This window comes from Rhinopithecus roxellana, chromosome 13, assembly GCF_007565055.1.
Source record: "Rhinopithecus roxellana isolate Shanxi Qingling chromosome 13, ASM756505v1, whole genome shotgun sequence".
Taxonomy (NCBI): Eukaryota; Metazoa; Chordata; class Mammalia; order Primates; family Cercopithecidae; genus Rhinopithecus; species Rhinopithecus roxellana.
The window spans coordinates 53,854,021-53,881,093 of record NC_044561.1 but is presented as its reverse complement, the minus strand read 5'-3'; the positions used below and the strand labels follow the sequence as shown (position 1 = coordinate 53,881,093).

General features: G+C 44.2%; 1 protein-coding gene across 2 annotated transcripts in view; it reads left to right on the top strand.

Annotated features, from left to right (window-relative positions):
* ERG (ETS transcription factor ERG) overlaps window positions 1-27,073 on the top strand; it is a 289,046-nt gene that overhangs the window by 55,080 nt on the left and 206,893 nt on the right. The window contains exon 2 of one of the 2 annotated variants that reach the window (XM_010368712.2): window positions 20,370-20,471. The gene's annotated coding sequence lies outside the window, so the exon portion shown is untranslated. Of the gene's footprint in view, window positions 1-20,366; window positions 20,472-27,073 lie in introns of those variants that run through there. The other variant, XM_010368714.2, reaches the window with a different exon arrangement.

Below are 27,073 nucleotides of genomic sequence, written 5' to 3'. Positions count from 1 at the left end.
GAACCGCACCCACAGTCCTTAGGACTTACACTTGTGACCCAAATCCCTATGGATTCCTGTGGATTCATCTAACACTTGCTAACTGAGTTTCTTTCTTTGACTCTGGACCTTAGGGATTTCTGTTTTCTTTCTTTTGCTCTTGGCCATGTATATAATATATGTAAATTCTTTTTGGAGGGGTAGGGTGGATGTTGGTAGTGGTTAGATTTTCTCTAGCATTTCAATGTACTTCTAATTGGAATAAGGCCTGATTGTCTCAGGCGAGTCTACCGTGTGGTGATTTCAGGCTGTTCTTTATGAAGATTATTTATTGTACTTCTCGTGAAGTCCAGGGACAGCAGGGGCATTCAGTGAGGGAAATCGTCTTTTAAAAACAGTGGTTTTTGTGACCCCATGACAGTGGTTACTGTGCCACTCCAAGATCACATTTTGAATATAATTTTGTATTATTGGTGTTGAAAGCATTTGGGATAGTATAGATAGCTTTATGAGGGTTTAAAAAGTGGACAGAAGTAGGGAAGGAGAAAACAAAACTAGCTGGTATTTTGGTAGGAAAAACTGAAAATTCAGCAAGAGAGTAACTCAGCCTACAACTGTGTGGGAGCTGGCACAGAGGACAGATGGAGAAAAACATTTCGTCTAGGAAACGCTGAAGATTGTTTTAAGGGGAACCAGAGCAGAATCTTCAGTTAGAAAGAAGCAAGCAAGAAAAGAAATAATACAGCCTATAATAATTACACTTTCTGGTGAATATTTCACACTCCTAACGAGAGCAAATGGCTTGTAGATCTTGCAGCGGTGTGAGGCGAATAGAAATTGCTTGGAGATTTTTAAGTTGCTTCTATTCAAGCTGACATTATCAGAGAAGAGTCCTTGAGTAAGGCAGAGACCATTCTTCAGGACCTAATGTGGATATGCCAGTTGCATTCATAGTTAGGACACAATCAGTAATACTAACAGTGTACACGTTATACTAGTAATAAAAGAGCTAACATTTATTTGAATATTTTTGGAAAGGCATACTCTATTAGTCTGTAGAGATAGATGTTTATGCTTTGGTAGGTAATTTAAAAAATCTTTTATAACAACATTTACATGAAATTTCTTTTAATTAAAAATAATGCTTTAAGAACATTAAACAATTATTTAAAAACTCAAAATTGCCCCAATTATACCACTCTTGTGTAACTATCTTCATTTTACATTTGTGTATTATTTTTTCTTATTGTAATCATACTGTATATAATATTTTACATTTTCTCCTATTTATTCCATAATAAATATTTTCACGTATATAATAAAATTCTGATAATTTTGTAGACATTTTAGAATGGAGACTTGCTATTAAGACATAAAACTAGTACTTTTTTAAAAGGAGGAAATCAAGATGCCAATACATGAAGGCATTAAGAAAGGAGGAAAACCCCTATTCTCTCATTTCATCAGGATTTCAGTAAGTAAAGGACACTTTAACCTCTACCCCCAAAAATCTGAGGACATGGTTTCAAAAGAATGTGACTTCAGTTATGTTAATTTAGTATAAGAGTACTGTTCTTCCACTTTCCTCTTATTTTTCTAAGGATGATTGAAAACCTTATCAGGGGCCTTTCTCGATCCAAGAACAAAGTTGGGAATTCCCTGGCTTGGGTGATATCTTGAGAGACTTACTTAAGGGGAATGCTGTTTGTGATTTTTCTTGGAAAATAGCTGATTAATTCAGTGAGAAGGCTGGCATTTCCAACGAGGAGCCCCAAATTCACCACTTCTTTTCACAGGTGGAAGTCCTTCATGCAGCTCCAAAGCAAGGAACTGCAAAGAATGACTACAGGCGCCCGCCACCATGCCCAGCTAATTTTTGTATTTTTAGTAGAGACAGGTTTTCACCATGTTGGCCAGGATGGTCTCGATCTCTTGACCTTGTGATCCACCCACCTCGGCCTCCCAAAGTGCTAGGATTACAGGCGTAAGCCACCGTGCCTGGCCCCAATCTATTTGTTTTAATAGGATTTTATCTGAAAGTCCTAAAACATGTTGAAATATGTCCACTGCTGGACACCTTGACGTCTTTGCCGTTCACATTTTCATTGACAAAGGACTTGCTCTGGATGTGAGCTGGGTTTCGGGTCTCTTCACACGGCAGAGGTGTCTTTAGGGGTTCTAAAGACAAGTTCTTTAGGAGACCTACTATGAGTTACAAGTTTAGCAGTTTGGAACTGGCTCCATTTGATGTCATTGAGTATTCAGAGTACCTGGGGGCTGGACAGGAGTTTGAACATTACCTTGGCTGTGCTCCTGCTTGAAATCTATCTGAGCTCACCCTGCCTTTCTGGCAGATTTTGTTATTGCCTGGACCCTGGTTGGGTTAACTTTCTGAGTGGAGGCAGGAAGCTCAACTTTTTCGATGTGGTTTGCCCTTGACTTCTCAGGAGGAAATTCATACCCATTGGAATCGTCATCTTTTTTTTTTTTTTTTTTTTTTGAGGACTCCACCAGCTCTTGGAGTTCTACGAGTGAAAGGCTCATGTGTTTTCTTCAGGAAACTTCTAGCTACTTAAAGGAGTTTAATGTGAAACATCAAGCCACGAAGAGGTGTTCAAAGATTTTCTTCAAAATGGCTTGAGAGGGAAAAAAATCACAAAGTCCGCAAATGAATGTATTATTAAGCGTGACTTCTGCAGTGTGGTTGCTCCGTGTTGCTATTTACAAAATGGAGCAGTGTTTTTAATGATGAGGGAGGATTAATTGCTGTAAATACATCAGTGGCTGCATTTCCCTTCCTTATCCCCTGCCCCGTTAAAGTCCACATTTATCAAGTCATTTGACGTTTGAATATCTAGTGTTTGTACAACTGTTTGGTTTTATTTATTTGTGTATTTATTTATTTTTGAGACGGAGTCCTGCTCTGTCACCCAGGCTGGAGTGCAGTGGCGCAATCTTAGCTCACTGCAACTTCTGCCTCCCAGGTTCAAGTGATTCTCCTGCCTCAGCCTCCTGAGTAGCTGGGACTACACGTGCATGCCACCTCGCCCGGCTAATTTTTTGTATTTTTAGTAGAGACGGGGTTTCACCATGTTAGCCAGGATGATCTCCATCTCCTGACCTCGTGATCCACCTGCCTTGGCCTCCCAAAGTGCTGGGATTACAGGCATGAGCCACCGCGCCCGGCCGTGGTTTCTTTATTTTAAAAATTCCTATGTTTGCAGTGAAAGAGCCAGAAGTCAAAAACTGAGATGCATTAAAGAAGTAGGAGTTTATGCCACATGCAAAGAGCAGGTAAAAAGCACTCAGGAAGACAACAGAAGTGACTCACAAGTATTCTTTATGAAATATGCTTCTTTAAGAATTGCTTGAATCTGGGAGGTGGAGGTTGCAGTGAGCTGAGATCACACCACTGCACTCCAGCCTGGGCAACAGAGGGAGACACCATCTCAAAATGAAAATAAAAATAAAAATAAAGTAAAATATGCTCCTTTTTAAAAAGTGCTGGTTAAGCTTTGACTACACCTCATTTAACATTTTTTAATGTCAATAAATTTATTTTAAGTTGCTTCTAGAAGAAAACTGTTACTATTTTAAAGTTACTGTCTAGGAGAAAACTGTTATCCTCTCTCCCTAAATCAAGGTAGTGACTGGAAATGCAAGCACATGGAAAACGGAGGGTGAGTGCTTAGCGTGAAATGCTCATAGGTGCCTGTCAAAGGAATGAGAAACTCAGGGAGTCAAGTAAACTAAGAATTCAAAAGGGGAAAATTCTCCTTATACAGGAACAATATTTAGTTGTGATTCCAATCTTCACCTTGTATTTCCCCTGATTTCTCTGGCTAGCCTCTGGCAGTGAAGCCTCAAAATAAATTTTATTCATTTATCTCTATTTTTCTATTTCTCTGTGATTTTTTTTTTTTCTTAGTGAGCATGTCTATGACAGTAATGCGGTGTTGGATTGCTTCAGAGTTAACTCACCACATTGCCTTTGCCACCAAAGAGATCTGCCTTTTCTTTAGGTTTTGCAAAACTTTTTGTAGGTATTTTGGGCCCACAGTGTTCAATTGCACCTTCAGTTGGGATTCAGTGGGGATTCCCATCACTGGTGTTATTGAAACATTAGCTTGGATTCCTGCCTGATCTGGCTGCCGTGTTGTGGGCTCTGTCATCTGAGTTTTTGGGGGAAGGCATCCTACTGACCATTCCATCCTGTCAATCCTGGAATCCAGGGATCCTCTTGACATCTGTCAGTCCCAGAAATAAAAGCTGGTGAACTCCGTGTCCACTGGTAGAGGTGATAACCCTGGTTGGTGTTTCTTCCTTGTAAACCTGATTGTAACACCCAGAGAGAAAGGAAATCTAATAGTGGCAACCATCACCATTAGACTCTTGGAGCCAGAGATTTCCAGGTGGGGTTAGAGGCATGGATAGGTTGGAATCCCAGGCCTGCCTTTTTCAAGGAGTGATAGCAGAGTTTCGAAATCATCTGAAATCTCAAGTGATGTCTCTGTGGCTCTTAGAGAAGATGCTCTGAACATGTGTTTATTGGTTGTCCAAAAAAAATTAAATCATAAAGAATACAAACAAAAACCTCTTGGCATATTTAAGTCAGAAATGTGCCTTAATTGTTTAATTCTACATTCAACTGTTTCTGTGATTCCATGCTTATTAAGATTTCTTACTTTTGCAGCTATTGGTCAAATACAATGGAGCCCCTTGTCCCTGCCCCTTATCCATCTTAAAAGCAAGGAGGCGTGGTCAGTGTTATCGATGAGGTCCATGTGGTGTTGGATTCTACAGTTCTGCCATGAGGGGAGTCACCACGTGGAGTGGGTTCGCTTCACTGTCTCCTCTGGGCTCCTTCATTGCACTCTGGAGGGTCTTTCTCCTGTGGAGCCAACAGGGATCCTGAGACACTAGGCTGGAGCTGGAACTGTCCTGAGTCTTGTCCTTCAGGGGACATTTTCTGTCTTACCCATCCCACCTTGAAGGAAAATGGGACCCCAGCTATGGAAATCTACGGAGAGCTGGACATTTCTCCCAGCCACTGGCCTGCAGGCAAATACTTCTGATTCTGACGTTGTTAAGACTGCCTTGATGCCCAGCCATTCTCAAACCTGGGCGTTTTCACTTATTACCTTCACCAGCCCCAGGGGAGCCAAAGCCGGGGTGGAGTTGGGTGGGGGTTGTGGGTAGGTTTGGACCTCCTTGTATCTGTAGATTCTTCTGCCTCTTGTTTGTCTATCTGATATGCTCACTCTTGTAAACTCCTTGGCCCTGTCACTGACCCCGGGCCCATAGCTCACTTCTTTTGCCTCCTCTTGTTTCCCCAGCTCTTCCAGAGACCCAGCGGGCTGTTGCTCACTCTTGGCCTGATTGGTTTTGACACTGTCCTACTTCCGTGTGGCTTTGCTACAGGTTTACCTGGCAGGGCCATCCAACAGATATATGAGAAACTGGGCTTCTTTGTTTTCTGAATGAGCTGTTCTCAGTACGGTATGATGTAGGTACAACTTTACTTCCTCCAAATTCATGGCTCAAGTTTGATAGCTCCTTCCCATCCCTGTTCCGAGTCTTCTCGGGCACCAGACTTTCCCCGTCACTTCCAGATACAATGAACGGTTTAATTTCCAAGTATTGAGAGGTCCAGAGAGGCTGAGTTTTTAAAAGTCCGTTTTTCGTCCTGTTTCAAGATTCTTTGCATCTGGAGCCGGTGTTGGCATCAGAAACGCCTCTGGGGCCCTGGCTGGCTCCCAGCCTCAGGGGGTTGCACACCCACTCCTGTCTTTACCACTGACCTCTGCCTCTGGTTTTCCAGGGTTGGAGCAGGAAGATGGAGGACAACAAGGGCTATTAATAGGGTTACTTGACCATGCATCATGATTTGGTGTCAGATTCCCCTCTGTGAAGCTAAGGTCTAAAAGCTGCCCCTTGTTGGTGGAATGCATGGGAGGGTGCCAAAGGGCTCCTGCATTGACATTGCCCCACAGCTCTCCATGGCAGGGTTACATTCCTGTGTGTGTCTAATTATGGAACCCTTCCCCTAGCTTCACCCCTGGTACACCTCCAGCCTCTTTCTGTCAGGGCTGGCTCACCCCTGCAAGTCCAGTCACCTGCCGTGGGTCCCTGGGTACAAGGATATACCCAGGCCCTCTCACTTCACCATGGATGGAACCTTAGTGTACTCCCCCACGGCCTCTCCTTCTTACCTGTCCCCAGGCAGCCTCTCTGCAAACTTCTCTGCCTGGAAGGCAGTCACTAGCCCCTGTGCCCTGGTAGCTCAGAACCCTAGGGAACCCCTTGGAGGCAGCCTAAATGGTTTTGTTGAAGCTTTCCTCAATGGCCTTGAGGTTGGTGCCTCCGCACATGGATGTGAAATTTCCCTGCCTACATTCCTCTTTCCTGTCTTTCCCTGGGGTGGAGAGAGGTGCTGCACAGCTTCTGAAACTTTCTCTGAAGAAATACCATGTCTCTGGTCTCTTCTATCAGTGTAGGTGCATAAGAGCTAATTGTGCAGATGTCTTCCAACTCCTTTGGTTGATTGAAATTGTGGGAGGATTTATACTACGCAGAAACCAGCAAACTCTACACATCCACCCTGCTCCCCTGTGCGACTGTGGGAGCTGGATACTCAGCACTGACAAGTTTGTGACATATGTACACTTGAGGCTGGGAAGGCAGAGTGGCAGGGACTTGCTGTTGTTGCTGAGGTCACTCCTTAGAGAGTTGTGCATGGATGTGCGGGCTTCCTTTTTTAGAGAGTGCACCCCTGCCATGCTCTGTGCGCTATTCTGAGCCTCAGCCGATGGCAGGAAACATACCATTTTGCACTCGGTTGCTTATGTGGCGTTTGTGATATATTAGTGCTGTGTCTGGTGTTTCTTTCATGATGTTATTCCCTGTTTTCCAGGTTAGGAAACTAAACCTCTGAGAAGGTGGACTTGTTGAGGGCCAGCTGCTAGCCTCTGTGCCTGCACTCTGCTGCCTGCACTTCCATGCCTGTGACTCTGTCTGTGGAGTTCACTGAGCCAGTCTTATAGTCCGGCTGCTGACTCCAGGAATGGGGCATGGGGCACAGGAATTCCTCAGCGATTCCGATGCAGATGGCTCATGGATCATATGGTTGGAAATCACCTCTGCAGCCTGACAGGGACTGGAGTCTTGGGCTTCTAGGAGAAATGGGTGGTTTTCAGAGGGAGGCCCTCCTCCTTCCGGTGCTAGAGCAAAGTCAGGCTTACAGTCCTTGCTATGTGTAAAGCACGTGGCTAGCCCAAGATCAGGGCTCTCCTTCACTGCATCTGGGGAGCCCAGTGACTCTGGTCTGCTGAGATTGACCTCCACACGACCTGAGCACCTAATGTTGTCCATTTCTGCTGGATTGTTTTGTGCTTATGAACAATCTCTCAGTTATTTCCTGCATAATCGACTTTAAGTCAACAGATTGTAAATGTTAATTATATCACATAATTTCTAAATTATATGATTTTATAATTCTGAGTTTTATTGGCAGTTTTGGTAATTTGCTGTGTGCACATTCAATTTGCCCAGTTGGCGTGGGCTCTATGATGTGCTGTCTGGGTTCCCGTCAGGAAGGAAGGACTTATTCCCTCAGATGCTGGGAGTATGGTTGGAAGATGCCTCAGCTGTCAGCCCTCTTTGGGAAGTGCCTGCTGATGAGGACAGCCCTGTCCAAGCTCATGTCTCCTTCCCAGGACATTCTACAACCAATGACTCATCAATGCAGGAGTGTCAACCAGGGTGTTCTAGAAAAATCCAACTGGATGGATGTAGACAGATCTTTCTCCCTTTCTCTCTTTCTCCGTGTGTGTGTGTGTGTGTGTGTGTGTGTGTGTGTGTAGAGAGATATATATATAGATATCTCTTTATATTTCCAGTTCCTTAAAATAAATCTTACTACACCCATCTCAGTGTCCATACGTAAATGTACACACACGTGTGTTTATATGTTTATAGATTCAGAGATAAAATGAGATATCTATGTATGGATGTATATGTATGTAAATATAGACAGATAAAACAATGTCTTCAAAATACATCTCATTACATTGATGCATATTTATGACTATGTACATATGTGTATATATGTATATGCATATAGATTCAGATGGATGATAGATATGAGATGTATTTTAAGGAATTAGTTTACACAATTGTAGACTGGAAAGTCTGAAATTGGGAAGGCAGGCCAGCAATGATCTTTCCTTCTGAGGAACGTTTTCCAGAGTGGGCCACAGCCGGGTGCTGCAGGAAGAAGAAGATATTACCATTAACAAGAGCAACTAAGCTCTCCTTGATAAAAGGAAGCCCTGGGAAGCTGGTGTCTGCTCAGGTTCCCTACACAAGGGTCTCAGTGCTTTTGGGGGAGGCTGCCTTTTATTTTCAGAAAATGTAGATGGATGTGGCTGGGTTGAAGGTGGGTGGTATGATAGCTGAGTCTTCCTGGGGTTGGGCCACCGCATGCCTTAAACACCAGTGTGGGGAACCTATACACATATATATGTATACACATATGTACATAGTTGTAAACATGGACCAATATAATGATATGTATTTTTAAGAAGTTGGTTTATCTGTCTATACATATTTATATACATAAACATCCATACATAGATATCTCATTTTATCTTACATAAACACGTGTGTGTACATTTATGTATGGACATAGAGATGGGCATAATAAGATTTATTGGCCGGGCACGGTTGCTCATGCCTGTAATCTCAGCACTTTGGGAGGCCGAGGCGGGCAGATCACGAGGTTAGGAGATCGAGACCATCCTTGCTAACACGGTGAAACCCTGTCTCTACTAAATATACAAAAAATTAGCCGGATGAGGTGACGGGCGCCTGTAGTCCCAGCTACTGGGGAGGCTGAGCTTGCAGTGAGCCAAGATGGTGCCACTGCACTCCAGCCTGGGCGACAGAGCGAGACTCTGTCTCAAAAATAAATAAATAAACAAACAAACAAATAAATAAAAATAAAAGATTTATTATACCTCTGGTTACCAAAACTTAGCGTTTCAGAGATGTCCAGGAAGCTAAGAAATTTTCCAGAGAAACTGGGAGGCATTACAACAGATATTAGCTTGCATGTATCTATGTAGGTGAATTTTTGTCATCAGGACAGAAGGATTAGTTCTGTCAAGTAATCAAGTGTCACACTGTTTGGCTCACAGAGGTCAATCTTTCCACGCTTCCTGGGTTTTGACTGTGAATGAGTATTGCTGGATCATGACAGAGAGGGCCCTGTGGTGGAGATGACGCACAGAAAGTGCATCCTGTTTGCTTTCTCTGCTGTTGAACCAGCATGTGCCTTTCTCTATAATTAGCAGACAGTATGGTCCTCAGGAATACATAGAGGCTGGCTTTGAATTCTGAGTTTGAATTTGTGTTCGTTTGCTTACCCTACCTGTGATCGTCACATGCCTCAGTTCTCTGAGAAATGAGAACAGCTCTCTCAATAAATGGACCTAGTGATTAATACTACGAAAGGCTCTGCTTGCACCTTGCACTGCTGAACAAAGCTGTTACCACCACACAGAAGAGCAGTAGCCTTGCTGGGTTAACTGGATTCATGATGAGCTTATTTTTTTACAAAATATTTAGATGTTCTAGCTATTATAAGAAGAGATTACCCCCCACAGTCCCCCACCAATTTTTATGTAGAGAGGATCTGGTCCTGGGATTGCAAAACCTGTTCAGATTCCAGAAGGCTAGGCCAGCAAAGAAAATTCTGGTACTTAATTGTGCCTTTCTCAGCAAAAGAAAAAAAATGGAAAACTCAATGACATTTCAAGCAAGAAAAGAAACCCCTAGTGGTGTGTTGGTTCACCAGGCAGGTGTGTGGAAAACCGGACGGCCAGCGAGGTTCTGCCCTCCAGGAAGGCTCTGTCCTCCAGGTGCGGACCCTCTCCCCCATCACTGAGAAGCTCTTTCATCTCTCTCTATTTGTTATCACAGTCTCCATCTTAAATCCTACACACTGCCTCTGGAAAGTCTTGTTGTTCTTTAAGGGCAGAACACTCCAGAGCCAGCCCACACTGCCCCCGCCCTGCTTCTGCTCTGAGGTGGCCCCAGCAGGAGTACCAATCCTAGACCCTGACTAAGCAGAGCTCCTGGGCTTCCACCGGCCAACCTCACAGGCCCGGGGTCCAAGGATGCACATGCTGATTCTTGGGGCTGAAACAGAACCCCCCATCTTCACTGAGACCCACCTTTCCTGCCTTTCCTTCCTGCTCTCCTCTCTTCCCTGCACCTTCTGTGCTTCATTGGCCACCAGGCTCTGACATGTCTTCTCATCTCCACCCTGTCTCCTGCATTTCAAGGCTTCCCCATCTACATTACCTTGGGCGGGACCATGGCAGCCATCCTGGAACTGACCTCTCTGCCTCTGGCCTTCCCTCCCTGTAGCCTCCTGCCTCATGAATCATCCCAGCAGCCTCTTTGGGAAACTTCGCTCAGCAGGTGCTCCAAAAACCTCAGCTATTTTCACAACAAGATTCAGACTTCCTAGCCTGAAAGTCTAGACTCTCCCCACAGCCTGGCCCTTTGAGATCCACACAAACCCTCATAGTCCAACCAATGCGCCCGCCATCTCCCTCTTGCCTCGCACTGTCCTGCTTCTTCATTTTTCTGGAACTTCTGCCTGAGAGACTTGTCTGGTTTCTCTCCACCCTCTCTCTTCCAGGCCATTGTGAAAAACCCCTCAGTTCTTTTTTCTTTTTGTTTTTTTTTTTTTTTTTTTTGCTTTGCAAATCCCTTCTCAACCATCTCAGGAGATGACCAAGATGGCAAAATCATTTTTACAGTTTCAACAGGGGGTTCTATTAAATGGTCTCATTGACTCCTCTCGTGAAGTAGCTGTGTTGGCTCCCTGTACAGGGTCTTCTGCAAGCTGCACTTGGATTTCTGTTTTGCCTAAGTTATTGTTTTCATCTGGATTGCCTTCCTCTCTGATGTCCATAGAAGTTCTTCCAATTTTTCATGATCTGGGTTCTGCTATTCAAGGTTGAAACACCCTCTTTTCCTCTCCTTCAAATGATTCCAGTTCTTCTTCCTGGAGCAGCTATGTGTCCTCTTCACCTGCATCACAAAACCTGGGTCCGCAGGCTTCCTCTCCTGCCAGGCATGTAGGCTCTTCGGGAGTGAGAGACACACTTTGGGACTTTTCTGTCCCGTATGGCCCCGTCCACAGCTCTGTGCCTGGGTTGAGTGCTCAGTTCATACTTGTTAAAGGATGCATTGATGATGGAGTCCATGGAAAATTCTATAGAGATGCAGTGCATACCTGTGAGGCTTCACAGGTTAATGGGGAGGCATGTTGTCAACCTCACATCCTGAGTGTAGGGGAAGCACGCTTGTGGCGGGGCTCATGATTTCTATTTTAAATATCAAGGATGATTTTTAAATTTTTATTTCCCAGTTGTGTCCAGTACAAATGAGGTGATCTTTGTGCAATCCTCATAAACCAGCCAAAACTCAGTGGAAATGGAAAACCTGATTTCAGTGCTCCTGGTGGCTCAGTACTCATCACTGAAATCCCAAAGTGTTTTTGGCAAAGCCGATGGGTATAGAACTATTTTCATGAGTTCACGGTTCTTTGAAATTCCCCATCCTTAAGGAGCACAAGGAAACCTTTTCCTATTGGTATTCTCTAAGTATTTGGCAAGTTTTTTTTTTTTTTTCAACAATGTGATATACAGAATTGAGAATCTGAAATATTTTTCTTTTTTCTTTCTGCTTTTAATGCTGCTTGATTTTTCCAAGGTAAGGTTCTCACCTCTATTTGCCTCTCTATACTATATCTGCCTCCTACAAGTATCAAAGGGATGCTGAAAAAGTAAATTTTATCTAAAAAATGATAACGGGTAATAAAGTCTCTTACATGTAATCTCTCTATTAATATAGCTTGTCATTTTCATTCTATTATAGATTATTTTGTACTTAGGAATTTTGCTTTATCTAAAATATTGAGATGCTAATATGATATTGATTAATTGCCAATTGGGTATTTTATATACAACCTCAGAAGTAATTATGTATTTTTTTTTCTGTCCAGTATTGTTCATTTGAAAATATAAAACAGATCTCATTGCAAAGATGGTTATCTATACATTTGCTTCTTTGAGATTTGACCTTGTAATTATATCAAGACAAAATTCATTTTGAAGGTCAAATTTGCCTCTAAAACTGACTTCAAGATTGTATTCTCAAAGATCTATTGTGTTTGATGAACTTTCTTAGAAATACATAATGCTTGTTTAATCTGTGGCTTGCTTTTCAGTTGTCTGCTCTTGTAAAATGACTAAATACTTGTTTTTCCAGTTGAGCTTAAGGAAAAAATCCCCGGTAAATGTGTTTTCTTGAACAGAAGGCTCAGTGTAAAGCAGGAGAGAAGTCATATTTGTAGTTGTTTTTACTTGCTTGATGTCATCTGCCTTTCAAATGCAGTCTGTTTTCCTTCAAATCTCTCATTTTTACGGGGGGCCCCAGGTAGACCCTGGTTCCCACACTGAGGGGCATTGCGCTGTTTTGCTGCTCTGTGTTTTGTTCTGGTAGAAGCTGGCAGCCACATCCTCAACTCTGAGATCAGCTCGAATGCTTTCACATGCAAAATGGCATGGCTGAGAAAGAACTGAAAGTTTACTTGGGTCCAAGAACATCTTGGACTTTACAGACTGGTGCCCAAAGGCACATTAATACCTGTGTTTATTTTGCTATCTCCTGACAAAAAAAAAAAATGGGGACATGCATTGGGGAGAAACGTTGATTGAACGTCATGAATGGAAGAAAGGTTGACCCTCCAAAGCAAAATGAAATGAAACCAAACCACAGTAACAACCAAATGGAACAAGACTGACAAGAAGTGTATGCTCATGGCCAATATATGGCTCAGGCATGATTCATGGAGACCCTTGAGATTTTCTTCCAGCAAAACTGCAGTTTAATGGTTTAAATGTTCAACATTTCTCTATGACTTAGAGTAAGTAACAGGGAACCCTGGGAATTGTGAAAGGTTCTAAGGATTGCCTCACTGAGTTCTAAAGTATAGTAGAGTTAGTGGTGCAGCAATTTACATAGGAAAAGCACACACACACACACACACACAGAGTGAACGGAGATAACAATAAGTAGCCCACATTTTGGGCTATTAACCAGGTTTAGGAAGCAAAATTGCTCAAGTAGAAGTAACTGAAGAGCACTCAAGCCTGCCACTGTTCCAGATTTGGAACTCTGCCTCCCTGGTTTTCCTCTCCTTACAGGGTCTCAGCGCCTAGGAGAGCAGCTGGTTATGCTGGCTTCACAGCTTTCCTCTGAACATCCTTTTCTTATCAACAGTTCCAGGCTCCTTGGTTTCTCTTTGGCTTCTGGAGCCCATGTGTGCTAGAGCTGGCTCCTCCCAACTCACTAGAGCTGGCAGTGATGCGTTAGAGCACATCTTTTCCCAACTCTGCATTCAGGGACTCCCCTGGGTTCCTTGCAATTGCCCATAATGGAAATATTGACTCCATAGAAATGACCGAGTGCTTCAAATCATGAGTTTTCCTGTGAGAGCTGGTTGTTAGCCATCTGGCAGCACACCCCTTCTGAGACAGTGGGGTCCCACCTTCCTGCCAGAACTGACCCCACCATTGTGCTGTGAACCATGGTGTTTCCTCTACCTCTTCCCCGGACAGTAACATCTTCAGGTTCCCTGGCTCTAGAATCTCTATCTCCTCTACTCCACTGGCTCCCTTTATCCTGTCTATAAACATACCTTCTTTTCTCATCCTTCAAACAGCCTGAGCAAGTAAGATAAACCTTCTTTTCGTTGGTTTGTAAATGCCTTGAGGGCAATACTGAGTGTCTTGTGCACTGGTGCATCCCTAGCTACTAGTAATTACTGAAGTAGAGTAAATGCCCAGCAAATGTTGGGTGGGTGAAGCCAGTTAGTGCTTTTCGTTTTTGTTTTCGTTATTTTTTGGTTTTGTTTGTTGGTTGGTTTGTTTTCAGGAGCCTCACTCTGTCTCCCAGGCTGGAGTGCAGTGGTGTGATCTCAGCTCACTGCAACCGCCGCCTCCCGGGCTCAAGTAATTCTCCTGCCTCAGCCTCCTGAGTAGCTGGGATTACAGGTGCCCACAACCATGCCCGGCTAATTTTTGTATTTTAGTAGAGATGAGGTTTCACCATGTTGGTTTCACCATGTTGGTCTTGAACTCCTGACTTAAAGTGCTGGGATTGCAGGCATGAGCCACTGCACCCTGTGGCATTAGTGCTTTTCTTTGAACTGCCACTCCCTCCCTAACTTTGTTGCTCAACTCCTTCCATGAGTAGCCTACATTGCCCTTTGCATATCCTCCCTGTCTTTGACGACCGAGCCATTTGGAAACCAGCTTACTGCTCTCAGGCTCCTACAACATTTTTTAGAGGACCACAAGAGGTTTTAAGTTGCCAAATCCGGGACCTGTTCTCAATGCATATGGTTGGTTGAATTACTTTCTCCTGGACATTAATCTCTCTGCAGATGCGGCACTGAACTTTCCATCTTACTGAATGTCCTTCCTTGGCTTCCATGACTTAGATCTTTCCTAGTTTCCTCCTTATGCTCTGACTGCTTGTTCCTCTTGTGTTCTTGGCTGTTTTCCTTTTCCTTCTCAGTCTGAAAATATTTCAGACAGTGCCTTTTAATCCTCTTCCGCCTCCCTCACTCCCACTTAGACTCTTTTGCCCCCTTCACCCCTGGACCTTCCAATAAAGAAAAAAGAGGAAAGATTGCAGAGTTTCTGTTTTTAAAAAGCTCTCCAGCTGATTGTGATGCCCAGCCAGGCTACACTCTGGCATCGGGGATCAAGCAAGGCAATGCGGGAGTTGGCATTTGTGATTTTTTTCTTTATGACTCTGTCTCTCTCACTAGACTCTGAACTCATTGGCAAAGCCCATCCCTAATTAGTGTTTAACTCAGCACTTGGCGCATGGAGGGAACTCAGTGTGGGATGGATAGATAGATGGATGGACGAATACATGGATGGATGGGTGGATGGATGGATGACTACATGGATGGATGGGTGGATGGATGGATGGACGGATGGATGGATGGATGGATGAACAATTGTATGAATGAATGGATTTGAAGGGCAGGTTGAATTTAGATCATGGAAGAAGACAGTATTATCAGTGAAATCATCCCTTAATTGTAGAGACAAATCATTCAACATTTCTGAGCTCATACTCTGTGCCTTGTGGGAACATAAAGGTGAAAGACTCTTCCTCTGCAGGGTGCTTCTTTGGAGAACACTTCCCTTCTTCCCTCTCCTCATCTATTTCCTCCACCTTTCGTGCTCTCCTCCCTATTCCCACTTATTGAAATGCTAAGTGCCCATCAACTGCTCTGTTGCTGCATCTTTGGTACCTCTCTTGTGACCCTCACCACATTCTGCCTCCACTCAGTAATTTAATTAAAAGCATAACCTCCACATCATACCCTTTGTTTATTCAGGGGAGGTGCCATGCCTCCTCCAGTACCTGGACACTCAACATGTGCATAGACTGAGATAGGCCACTTATCATTGGTAATAGTTATTTATTTCCTAATTCTTAGATATAGTGTTGTAAGTATGGAGATCTATGAGCTGAGCTAATTTCCAGCAGATCACTTTATTTTAAAATTAGAACTGAAAGCATATTCAGCATGTCTGTGTGAGTATGGATACAGATGGTAAAAGAGCTGAAAGCGACTTTTTTGAGTGTGGGTACTGGAGTGTATGGGATACTTTTACTGCCAGTAATAACAATAACAACAAAAATAAGCCCAATTCAAAATGGTTTAGTTAACAAGGAAAATGCCTTTGATGTGCCTAGATGCCCTGTCATGAGATGCCTTCAGAGTTGGTTAATACTCTTTCCAACTGTAAGTAGAAACACAGGGACTTCCCTCCTTTCCCCTAGACATCCAGCAGTGTATCGGTTTTATCCTCAGGTGACCTCTTCTCATGGTCCTGGGATGGCTCTCACAGTTCCAAGTGCCACACAGACAGGACTACTACTCTATGGCCTTTCTTCATCAGCCAGTACTTTTCCTAGAAGTCCTCTAGCTCGCTTCCCTGGGTGTTAGATTGACCAGAATTATATCATGTGCCCTTCCCTAAACCAATTAGTGGTGAGAAGAGATGGTGCCCAGTGATAGGATTTACACTGGTGTTGGGGCTGGTCATCCTCCGTGGGTCGTGTGGGGGCAGGCAGAACACCCAAGCAAAAGTACATTTCCTTCTATAAGGGAGGAAGGGCAGCCAGTTGTGTCTGCTGCCATTGCCACCTGTGTGTGGCTATAAATGGAAAAAGCAGGCTGCTCCGTGGCTGTGTTCACCTGTGACTGTGGGGATGGATGACTGCTGCCGCTCTGTCCTTGGCATTGCTGCTGGCAGTGGAGCCTTCTCCCCAGGCTGCTGTCACCCACGTGAGGTCCAGGTTACTTCCTGGAGTGAGGGCACTTTTTCTGGAGTTTTCTTTCTTCACAGTAGCCAATTCCACCTATGGAATATTCACTGCTGCTTACACGTGGTGGCCAGGGAGATCTGTGCATAGAGAGTGGTTCTCTTGCCTAGTGTTTTTGGGGAACAAGGCGGTCATTCGTTCCTGAGTTTAACAATGCCTTTGCTGGGCATGGTGGCTCACCCCTCTAATCCAAGCACTTTGGGAGGCTGAGGGAGGAGGATTGCTTGAGGCTAGGAGTTTGAGATCAGCCTGGACAACATAGTGAGTTCTCACGTCTCAAAAAATTTTTTTTTAAAAATTAGCCAGGCACAGTGGTGCATGGCTCTTTTTCCTGTAGTCTGAGCTACTCAGGTGGCTGAGGCAGGTGGATCACTTGAGCCAGGGAGGTCCAGGCTGCAGTGAGCTGTTGGCACCCCTGCATACCAGCCTGGATGACAGAGAGAATCCTGTATCAAAACAAAAACAAAAACAGAAAACAATGCTTTGCCTCTGTCCATCTGGACCTTCAGCAACCCCGTGTCATTGGACTTGCACTACCTCTCTGGAGTCAGAGCCTCTTCCTCCCAGTGTTCGGATGAGCAAACTGAGGCTGAGGGAGGCTTCGTTGGCTGCTAGTGGGTCCGCACAAACGTGGGGCTCCAAGCTCAAGGTTCTTTCTGCCTCACCACGGCTGCTTTGGCGCATTAAACTTACCCTTCAGATACTCAGATGTGCTTAGCTTTGGCCATTTCCAGTTCATATTTCCTGGTGATCCGGTGCCTTCTTCTCCCTCCCCACACGGAACACAGAGCCTGATTGAATACTGAATCCCAGGGATGATGTGGGTTGTCCCACTGGCCAGGGGCAGGGCTGGGGGTTGGGGGGGAGGGGTCTCTTGCAGGTCATGTGACTCCTTGACCTTGACTTTCTGCCATTGCTGGACCAGGGGCAATTGAGCTGGGTTGAGCAGTTTGCACTCTTACCAAAGTTCTCTAATGGCTGTATTTTTTGAGTTCTTGAGTCTGGTTTACATAATTTTCTGACTTTGTTGCTTTGATGAGGCCAGCTGTTACCTCACGCGGCTGGTGGTGTGCCTTTCTCTGGCACAGCTTCTCTTCCTGGACTTTGTGACATCTTTTTGGATCCTTTGTGGCTTCTCAGCTGTGTTATGGATAATTTGCATTGTCAGGTAAATGCTCTCAGGATAAATGAAATATTAATAATGCCATAGTGCTAATTTAAAAATACCCATTGCACATATTTAAGAGAATCCTCTCTGGGCTCAACTCTGGGCTTTAAATCAGGCCCGACAATGTCTCAACCATAAATCAAATTATTCTTTCAGCCTAGTAGAGGTTTTGGCACAAAAACCTACTATAGAATAGCATGGTATGTGAAATCTTAGTTCATGCCTTTAAAACTCTTATTCCCTTTGCAGAAATTGGAAACCAAATACCCCTTTAACCACTTATCCATGCAAAACAGTTAACCAAGCAATAGTCAATATTGGCTTTTGGATTTTGGGAACAGGTTTATTAACTCAGGATTTGCACAGCTTTGCAAAGCATGATCTACTTCACCGTCCCCCTCTCCCGTCCCCCTCTTCCTGTCCCCTTGAACATTAGGCCACTGAGCAGGGAAGGCCAGCTCCTTGGGCCCAGGTACGGCTGGATGGGAAAAGAACACATTACAGTAAAATGAATGCTTTAAAAGCGTGTTTAGGATTATAAAATTATTTTTCCTTAGTTTTCTCCCCTGATTATAAAGATGAATATTTTTGGTTTGGAAAATTTGGAAAATATACAAAACTATAAAGAAGGAAATAGGAGTTCAACTTTTCAGATGCTATGTGTAAGTGAGAGGGTGCACTATGTGTCTTTCTGTGCCTGGCTTATTTCGCTTAGCATAAAGTTCTCCAGGTTCATTCATGTTGTCACAAATGACAGGATTTCTCCTCTAAACGCTGAATAGCATTCCACTGTATATGTGCACTGCTTTTCTTTATGGGCGTTTATGTTGATGGACACTTAGGTTGATGCCATACCTTGTCTGCTGTGAATAATGCTGTAGTGAATGTGGGAGTGCTGGTACCTCTTTGACATACTGATTTCATTTTCCATTTTCTTTGGATCTATCCCCAGAGTGGGATTGTCAGCAGTCATGTAGTATTTTGATTTGTAATACATACAAAGTTGATTTGTAATACATTTGTAAAACATATAGTATTTGGATTTATAATTGATCTTTGTGTTTTTGAGGAACCTGCATACGGTTTTCCGTAATGACTGTACTGATCTACGTTCCCACCAACGGTGGGCAAGAGTTCCCTTTTTCCACATCCCCACCGGCACTTGTCTTATTGATAATGGTCATTCTAACAGGTGTGAGATGACACTCATCATGCTTTTGATTTGTATTTCCTTGATGATTAGTGATGTCAAGTGTAGGGGAACTGGGGCGATGTTGGTCAAAGGACACAAAATTACAGTTAGACAGGAGGAGTAATTTCAAGAGATCTATGACTTGAACTTGAATAGACCTATGGTCTATTGACTGTAATTAATGATGCATAACATTCTTGAAAATCAGTAAGAGTAGATTTCAAGTGTTCTCACCACAAAAAATAAATATGTGAGGTAATGCAGATGTTAATTAGCTTACTTTAGCCATTCCAACATGTATATATATTTCAAAACGTAATGTTGTACACAGTAAATATATATCTATATACTTTTTATTAATTGGTTTAAAAAATAATTTTAGAAAGATTTTAAAAAGAAGAAAATAAGAGCTCCTATTTCACACTGGAAAGCCAAAGACCATGGCTATTAACCATTTTGATAACTTCTCTCAGGTCATCCTCTTTCCTTTCCTGCCTTCCCTCCTTTCTTTCATCCATTTATTTTTTTTTCTTTGTGCAATATTGGGATGATATTATGTACATGGTTTTGTATACTGATTTTTCCCCCCAATAATGTTATGTTGTATTTTCTGTATCACAACAAATGCTTTTCTGTGACATTTGGGTAATTTGTCTCTATGCATAGGTTTGGAAGACTTCAGGTGGAGTAGGCTGGGAGCTTCCTAAGTAGAGTGGGAGTGTCAACTGGCCTGTGGAACCATTTAGAAATAATTCTGCCCGTTACGAATATTGATTTGATGCAGTACTTAAGATGTTTTCTAATTTAAAAATATTTTCAATGGAAACAGATGCCATTTACAATTTCTCGTGTTGTAGGGATTCTACTAAATATAGTATTTTGGGATTGAATGTTTTACTTGGAAAGTTGTTTAAGAAATTCCCGTATCTAAAAAAAAAAGAGAGAGAGAGACAGAGACTGGATTTTGGAGCTGTGCTAGCAGGCATATTATAAGAAAGATTTTTTTTTTTCTTTATATCTTTTTAGCTTGTTAGTGTTCTAAGATTTAAAAAAAATACGGGTTGTCCTAGCATTTACAAAGTAAGAGGGTTGTTCCTTTTCTGGGACTAAGACAATTGCTTAATTACAGTTCTCAGAATGTTTTCTAAATTCTAAATCCCACTACCCTGTTCTGAGCAGCAGAAAGTGCTAACAGAATGATCTGGGGAAGCCATTATTACCAAAGCTGGGGGCTGTAAGGAAAAGAAAACATTTTCAAAATATTTGCTGCGTAAAAGTGTGTGTGTGCTTCAGCATGCCAGTTAGGCTTGGCCTTGATTTCACTCCCAATTTTTGCTTCATAATGCTGGGCTTCCCTCAGAGGACAGGAATGTTGCCCCCTCTTTTTTTTTTTTAAGGAAAGGATTTAAGTTCTTTCCCCTTTTAGGATATTTTAAAATAATGTTTAAGAAATAGGTTTTGTCAGTACATGTACAGTTGATCCCTGGCATTAATATTTGAAAACAAAATAAGGTTTAATATTCTTGAACTTATATTCAGGTTATTCCAGGATCTTTGGAGACCCGAGGAAAGCTGTGCTGACCAAAAGCAAGACAAATGACTCACAGAGAAAAAAGATAACAGAACCAAGGGCAATTAAAGGTAAAATGAACAGAACCCGAATAATCCTTTGCTGCCTAGTCAGGACCCTTTTTAAAAAATGTGGATATGTAAATATTTTGTATCTCTACTATTTGATGTTTATGGTTCCAAACCTCCACAGACCATTTCTGGATTATTTGCTGTACTTGGATGAATTATGTTGGTTCTACATGACACCGTTGACTTCCCCCCAGATAAGATGCCCCATTGCCCAGCAATGTTCCTGTTCCTGGCCCTACAGTGTGGAGATTTTAGAATTACTGCCTTCTCGGTTCTGTGGTCTTCACCAGCCCCTCTTTTCTCCATCACCATCTACTCTCTTCCTTTTCCAGCGGAACCAGAGGTGTGGTGTCTACGGACTGGTGCTTTTACAATCTTTCCATTTTTCTATCATACTACTACATTTGGCTTATAGTCATTTTGTGGTTATTTCACCTGAATGCAATTGAAACCTCCTTTCAAGGGGCACACCCAGGCAGTGAATCTTTGTATTCACAAAACATGCCACAAAATAAAAATAAAATCCAGTTGGAGAAGGAGAGGGTCGGCACCCTGTCTCTAAGGTGCGCCCCTGAGGCCGGCAGGAATGCTAGGACTCCCTTGGAGAAACCCTGCAAGGATTGAGGTTATGGGGGTGCTCACATGATGCTCATGCAGGCCACAGAATGTAAGAGTCCCTCCCTTGCCAGAATGAAGCCAGGGTTGTTTAGTAGAAGGAATAGCAGTCCATGGAGCCTGAGACATGCCTTGACCAGGGTCAATGTTCAGTGAGAAATGGTGCGACTAAAATGGGTGTGGCTCCCGAGGCCATGTCCCCACAGTGAGGCCTCTAGTCTGCATCAGTTAAGTGACTTTAGTAAGTCCCTCAAGAGAGGGGTTTTCCTGTCCCAGCGCTGTTGTAACAAAGTGCCACGAACTGGATAGCTTAAAACAACAGAAATTCACCATCTCGCCATTCTGGAGGCTGGATGTCCAAGATCAAGGTGTCAGCCCAAGTGGTTCCCTCTGAGGGCTTCGAGGGAAATCTGTTCCAGGCCTCTTTGGTCTTTTCCCTGTGTCTTCACACCATCATCCTTCTATACAGGTCTGTGTTTAAATCTTGTCCTTTTTTTTGTAAGTGGATCAGTCATGTTGGATTAGGTCACTAATGACCTCTGTAAAGGCCCTACCTCGCTATCATCACATCCTGAGGGACCGGGGGTTAGTACTCCAATGCATGAATTGGGGGAGAGAATTGATATAATCAACCCATAGCTGTAAGTATTTTTATTCATTTGGAAAGATGAGCCCTTTCCTACTGAAGAAGTCCAGTTTCTTATTTTTAGATAAATGTAGAGGTGCATTCAGATTTTCATGCTGTCTTCTGCCTCCTGCTGGTATTCCCTTCTTAGCTTTGAAGTACAGGAGCCAGGACTGGACTGGGTTAAGGCAACTGGAGCACAGGATTTCGGGTGATGCTCCCCTTTAGGTACTGATCCTGCACTTGCATGAGCCTGAGAGGGAGAGCCTCCTTAAATCACGGGCTCTGCATTTCTCCCTGCCTCCTTTCTGCTCCATACGGGAGGCCTCTGCCTCATTCAGGGGCCTGATGTGCTTGGCAGGAGTCAGGCCTGTGCAGTTCTTATGGGAGGGTTTGCTGGTGAAAGACTGATTTGCCTAATGTCTGCTCATCCAGGACAAGTGCACCCAGCGACCATTGCTTTCAAGGAATGGATTCATTTCTGTGAATACTAAATTGCTTAGAGCCATTTCGCCTAAAGTGTTTTCACTTAATGACTCGTTATCTTAAAACTAAAAAATACATTTCTAAATTAAGGGTGTTCTTAGTCCGTTGACAAAGGGCTCTTATGAAAATTATCAATTTATTTATTGAGAATTGTTTTTCTTAAAAAGTTGCAACATTTTAATTAGCCGGGCATGGTAGCACATGCCTGTAATCCCAGCTACTCAGGAGGCTGAGGCAGGAGAACCACTGGAACCTGGGAGGTGGAGGTTGCAGTGAGCCAAGATTGTGCCACTGTACACCAGCCTGGGTGACAGAGCAAGACTCTGTCTCAAAAAAAAAAAAAAAGTTGCAACATTTTATACAGTATCAAAATCATCCATTTGAAATATTTTTACTTTCTTTCTTTTTTTTGAGATGGAGTCTCGCTCTGTCGCCCAGGCTGGAGTGCAGTGGCACAATCTCGGCTCACTGCAAGCTCCACCTCCCGGCTTCACGCCATTCTCCTGCCTCAGCCTCCTGAGTAGCTGGGACTACAGGCGCCCAATACCATGCCTGGCTAATTTTTTGTATTTTTTAGTAGAGATGGGGTTTCACGGTGTTAGCCAGGATGGTCTTGATCTCCTGACCTTGTGATCCACCCCACCTCGGCCTCCCAAAGTGCTGGGATTACAGGCGTGAGTCACCACACTCGGCCTTTACTTTCTTAATAATAATGATTACCACTTGTTTAGTGTTGATTATGTGCCTAGCATTGAGAGAGCTTTCTTTCTTAAGCATAATTCAATTAAATCCTCACCCGATTCAATTCAATCCTACGCCTGATGGTGTAGACAGAGGAGATAATCAAACAATGGTTTAACTTGCATACTAACCAGTTAGAATAGATACAGGCCATCTCTTGCACTGACACCTTTGTGAACTGCTGAGCATCATTTGGAGGTTTTAAAAATTTTTTATTTGTGTTTCCCAACACCAAATACATGGTGTTTTTGCCAGTACCAACCAGTTATTCAACACTGATACCAACTGGGTGTCCAACAGTTCAGTTCAATTCTGATGCTGACTGCCTGAAGTTTGCTCACAGGTTTAAGGGCTGAGTCCCCAACACTGTCTTCACTTCAGATGCTGGTTGCAAGTATTGGGTCCTCAGGTTATCTACACTCTGTCCGACATGGCTACAACATTGGGGATTCCCACAACCCCCCTTTTAGGTTCAGTAACTTGCTAGAACTCAGGAAAATGCTGTGCTCTTATGATTACAGTTTATTGTTAAGCATGTGAACAAACAGCCAGATGAAGAGGTGCACAAGTAGAATTCTGTTAATGTTAAGGCCTTTTTTGTTTCTTTAAGATACCCAATAATAAAATATAGCTGGATCATGAAACACAAAATCATATAGAAGTATATACCTTAGGCAAATTAGTTTATTGAAAGAAACAAATATTAAAGAAATGATTTTCAATCAACATAGAGTGAAGTTCTGCCAGGGTTCAAAGGCAGGTAAAATAGAAAATTAAAAGGCTCCTACAGTGACATGAAACTATCACCAACTACTAATTTTTTTTTTTTTTTTGAGACAGAGTCTCGCTCTGTCGCCCGGGCTGGAGTGCAGTGGCGCGATCTCGGCTCACTGCAAGCTCCGCCTCCCGGGTTTGCGCCATTCTCCTGCCTCAGCCTCCCGAGTAGTTGGGACTACAGGCGCCCGCCATCTTGCCCGGCTACTTTTTTGTATTTTTTTAGTAGAGACGGGGTTTCACCGTGTTAGCCAGGATGGTCTCGATCTCCTGACCTTGTGATCCGCCCATCTCAGCCTCCCAAAGTGCTGGGATTACAGGCTTGAGCCACCGCGCCTGGCCCTAAAAATTTTTAGTATGGTTTTAGTTTGTTTTGATACCAACTACTACATATTTGAGAAATGACCATTAGGAACACAAAAGTAAATAAGAAGTGCTCTTTAAAAAATCCATAAAATACTTCTGAAATGGTAAAAAAGAACAGGCACCCAAATGGCTGCAAAAAGAGTCAGAGATCCGTGTGGGTTGAGGAGGCAGGGGAGGGGGTTGAGGAGGCAGGGGAGGGCGGTTCAGGAGGCAGGGGAGGGGGTTGAGGAGGCAGGGGAGGGGGTTGAGGAGGCAGGGGAGGGTGGTTGAGGAGGCAGGGGAGGGGGTTGAGGCAGGGGAGGGGGTTGAGGAGGCAGGGGAGGGGGTTGAGGAGGCAGGGGAGGGCAGTTGAGGAGGCAGGGGAGGGCGGTTGAGCTTTTATTCTCCTGGTCTTTAGGTCCGTTGGGTTTTCGCTGAGTTGGTGTGGAGGATGGCAGTGCCATCATGCTGCATGCTGAGCGAATCCCTTTGGTGTGTGATCACTCTGGTGGGGGTGGTCTGAGGAGCTCATACGTCATCGGTCTCTTAATGTGGGACAACTGGGAGAAACTCAGGTTCCCTGCTTCATGCCTTTCACCCTCTTTCCTCCAGTCCTCATGTTTCTTGTTCATCAAGGCTCCTTGGTGGCACCCTCTTGTCTCTGCATGAATCAGCTCTCTCTTTCCTCTAGGTATATCCACACGCCTCACTGGGCACCTCCACCAGCTGCCTGCTCTCAGGACTGACCGGCTCATATCTGTGTGAAACAGGTCTGTTGCCCCTCTCAATCCCTCGAGGATCGGGACTGTGTTGCCTCTGGAATCTCTGTCTATTCCTTTCCCTGTCATTTTATCCTTAATGCATCCTGAGTGCTCAAAATATCCCCATAAGAAACAAGAGACTCAAACAGTTGCTCATTAAGTTTATGTCTTGGTTGGGTACAGACTGAGTGTCTGTTGTAACTTCTATGGTGTTGGCTGCGGTCTTGGATATCCAAGGGTGTTGATTCGATTTTTGGAATCCCAGGGAGGCTGGCAGGGCATGATGTGAAGTGAGAATTCAGTTGCACCTGGGAAGGGCTCTGGGAATCCCATGGAGGCTTCTGGTGGAGGTTTCTTGGTTATCCTTCAGTTTCCAAACCCATTTTGAGGGTAGGATTAGGGTTTGAGATCATGTCTCATAGGTGAGTGGAAATAATATGTCTCTGTGTTGGGATGAAGTTGGCTTCCTTTGAAATGCCCTGTTTGAGTCTCCTTTTGTCACTGGCTGAAAAGTTTTAATGACAATCTCAGTAATCCGATTCTACAGGGCAAAGTGTATGTCAGTAATCTATTGTCACAAAAATGCTGTGTAACAAACTCCCCAAATTTCAGTGACTTCAAGCAGTAAGCACTTATTCAGCCATGAGCCTGTGGGTTGGCCATTCTGGTTGGTACTGGCTAGTGGCTGGTCTGGTTGCTTCCCTCCCATGTCTGGGGTTTTGGTTGTCTATGGGATGATCAAAGGTAGTCCTGGCGGGGTGATTGGGGTGGGTGACTCTGCCCCAGGTACTTCTCATCCTCCCGCATGAATCTGGCCATGTTCCCATGCTGGTGGAAAGTTACAGAAAAGCAGAGGGGAACATGTCCTGCCTCCTGAGGCTTCAGCTAGGACCTGACATGCTTGTCTTTCTGCTACATCCTGTTGACTGAAGCAGATCATATGGGCAGCCTGAAAATAAGGGTTGGGAAGTAATTCTACCTCTTTAGTGGGAAGAATCACAAAGTTATGTGGCAAAAAGCATGGACACAGGAGGAGTTGAGTGTCAGAACCATCTTGGTACTCATCCATAGTGACAATGAAACAAGCTATTTACCCTCTGTCTTCTCCGTGCCTCTAGAACACTTACAGGGTGTTTCAATGACCTGTATGTATAATAAACTACCCCAAATCCTAGCAGCTTAGTACAACAACCCATTTATCATTGGTCACAATTCTGTGTGCTGACTGGACTCAGCTTTAAGCTGCCTCCCTGATGTTGGCAGGGGCTGTAGTCATCTGAGAGATGGTTCTCTGGACCGTCCAGGACACCCCCCTCCCAGGCCTGGCATTGGTGCTGGCTGCCCCGCTGGGCGCCGGGTCCTCTGCCATGTGCTGTGCTGCTGAGGGTATGAGGACTTGGTTTCAGGAGGCAGGAAGGGGAGGCTCCCACTTCCATAAAGGCCTGGGCCTGGGACTCCTGAAACCTTTCCTCTGCTGTGTTCTCCAGGTCAGAGGCAGCCACAGGTCAGCCTGGGTTTGAGGGGAGGGAGACGAGCTTCAGCCCCTGCTGTGAGCAGCAGCGTGTGCCTGCAAGCAGGGGGGAGCTGTGCGGAGTGAACTCACCCAGAGAGCATGCCCAGACATACGGAAATAGGCACGTGCTCCCCAGAGCAGGGTCGTGCAGTGGGAGGCCCTCCCTTTGTCAGGACGGCTTGCAGATGCTCCCCTTCCTGGCCGAATGACCCCAGGAGAGAGTGGTGTTTTCCTGGGACACCTGTTGCTCTTAGGATAAGGGGAGTTGAAGATTCCTGTGCTCCCAGAAACCTTCAACCAGACCCCATCCTCTCCCAGCCTCTTCTCCCACGAGAGCACCAGGAGCCTGGGTCACCTTCATCTGCTTCCTGGTTCAATTTCAGGACTGTGCTTCACTCCCTCTGCACTTTCAGTAACTCTCATCCCCCAGAGGGACTTACTTTAGGCCTCGGGGGAAAAGTACCTATTTTCCAAGACCTAGAAATTTGGTTATAGAAAAAAAAAATGCCTAAGGTTCTCAGCATGTCATCTTCTTGGCGAGCCAAGCTCTCCCCATCTTGGGAGGCCTCCAGGGAGACCTTTCAGGAGGACGGATGTGGAGCACGCAGATCTGGAAGTTGACACTCGCCATGAGAGGCGATTGGGTTGGAATGGGTGTGTCTGTACCGTGAGAGGTCAGAAAGGGCGGATGTGAATGTGGGGAGGACCCCTGTGAATGCTTCACTTGTCACTAGAGTAATGT